Source organism: Hippocampus comes, unplaced genomic scaffold (genome assembly GCF_001891065.2).
Source record: "Hippocampus comes isolate QL1 unplaced genomic scaffold, H_comes_QL1_v1.1 scaffold113, whole genome shotgun sequence".
Taxonomy (NCBI): Eukaryota; Metazoa; Chordata; class Actinopteri; order Syngnathiformes; family Syngnathidae; genus Hippocampus; species Hippocampus comes.
Genome location: NW_017806160.1, coordinates 1,178,489 through 1,180,737, shown reverse-complemented (window position 1 = coordinate 1,180,737; position 2,249 = coordinate 1,178,489).

The window sequence follows — 2,249 nt, the reverse complement described above, 5'->3', positions numbered from 1 at the left end:
ATATATATATATATATATATACACAATGAACAATTATGACAAATGTCATACAAGGGACATATGATTTCCCTGTTGTCTTGCATAATGGATTTCAGCGGCAGATATTTCCAGACAAAATACTGTAAGACCAAGAAAAGTCAAATCACACTGAGAGTTGTTGGCCGTGTGTGCTGATTTCCATTGCACTGCTTTTTTTTTTTAAACTGATTTTAGGCTGGACAGTAATACTGTACTCCTTTTTGACATTGCGGTGCATTCATTGTGGATGAATCACATAAAATAATAATGTGGATGCAACCTGGTGCCAAAACTTGCCAAGAGGCTGATAGTACCCGACCACAGACCCGAAAGGAAGGGCAAGGCTGCTTTATTTATTGAGCACATTCTATACACAATGTACAGAAGCCCCTGATTTATTCTGAGCACATATAGTAGTAAAGCCTCCATCAAGAGTTTGCAAGGAAGTTGTTCAATGGTAGCACTTTGAAGTTCATAAAGGTGCTAAAGTTGTCACCAGCACTGTGAACATTGTCACCAAATGTGACTACATTCTGAAGTGTTGATACTGTAGTGTTGGAACGTTCCGGTGGCAGACAGGACATGTAAACACACACACACACACACACACACACACACACACACACACACACACACACACACACACCCACACACACACACACACACACACACACACGTACAATGGAATACACTTCTGTGTGTATGTGCGTCATTCCAAATTGAGGAAATTAGTCCCACAGTGGTGCCTTGGGATACAAATTATTTGACTGAAGAGTTTTTCGATTGTCTGTTTTTTTTTTTGTTTTGTTTTTTTTTTTTGTTTTTTTGCTTGGACTTGTGTGCTTGATTTTTGGATTTGAGCAGTGTATGGTGGCAGTGTACTCACTTGGCAACAAGCAGCACTTCGGCAGAGAGTGAACGACCCTTCAAAAGAAGTGACGCTCTTCATTGCCAGTCCCGATTGAGGTAAACTGTACACCTCAACATCAAACAAACAATTGGGCATTCAAAACAACTACATATAGTACCTGATGTGTTATCTTTCATGCTAACTGGTAAATGCCATAGATGGACTAACAAGTAGCGACTACGTGGCAATGTTAGAATGCTTAAAGGACCGGATGTATGAACAAAAATAATGCAGCAACATGTAGACAGACAATGGACAGTACTTACAGGCATACTTTCTTTATCCTCGGTGAAAAAGCGACTCATATTACTGCAGAGTGACTCCCACAACAAGTTGAGTAAAATACGTTTCTTCAGATGTCTGTATCGCTGTATTATACTGCCGCCCTGTGGCCAAGTCGTGCACGGCGGAAGGAGCCGCAATGAATGAAAAGTGAGGTATATATATATTTTTTTTAATTCGTCACATTATGTTAATTGTTATTCCAGATATTTTTATGTAGCACAATAGTAAGAAATGCTACCATGTTTTGAGCTGTGAATGTAGTGACAGAAGAAATTCACCTCATTTGTCATGATCCCACTGTATTCGAGTGCGCTAATGGGGGAGGTGTTCCATTGAGTGCACATTGAGCTCCTCCCTCGGTGGCAATGAGCTGATCTTCATGCTGCCTCGGAATAAAAAGGAGGCTTCTGTGCATGAGCAGCAGGGACCCGGTCAACCATATTCCACTTTTCTCTAACTTTGTTACAGAAATATAAAATTGCAGGGCATTAGGGCAAACACATTCAGCAGCCTTTTATTGAGAGATGCTTTTAGAGCAATCTAATTCCCCGCAAATGTTATAGCGCTCTAACAGCACGCGCGCACGCTTGCTTTTTTCCGATCTGACTGGGCTGCGGAGGGAGGGGACGTGTGGCAACGCTTTCTGATAAAGTGGCCTCTCAAACGGGTCCGTCTCGTCCCCCGCACCCGCCTTATTAAACAAAAAGAAAGAAAGAGACGGAAAAGGCGAGAGACACCCAAAATTGCCAAACAGACAAATTTGCTCCTCTCGCTCATTTTTCCTTCGCCCATATTTCATTTAGCAAGCTCCCCCCTCCCTTGCTTTCCTCCTCTGGATGAGCGCTTTCATCGCTCTCCTCTCTGTGTGAATTATTAGGGATGAGAGGAAGCCATTCTCTGCTTGTGGTTATTAGTATTGATCTAAGCGCCATTTGGCAGACTTTTCTTGCTGATTTTCTCACCTTGGTTCTCCCCTGGCCTGCATGCTTATACACATATATTGTGTAATACTGTACTGTACCCCCTCCCCCCCCCC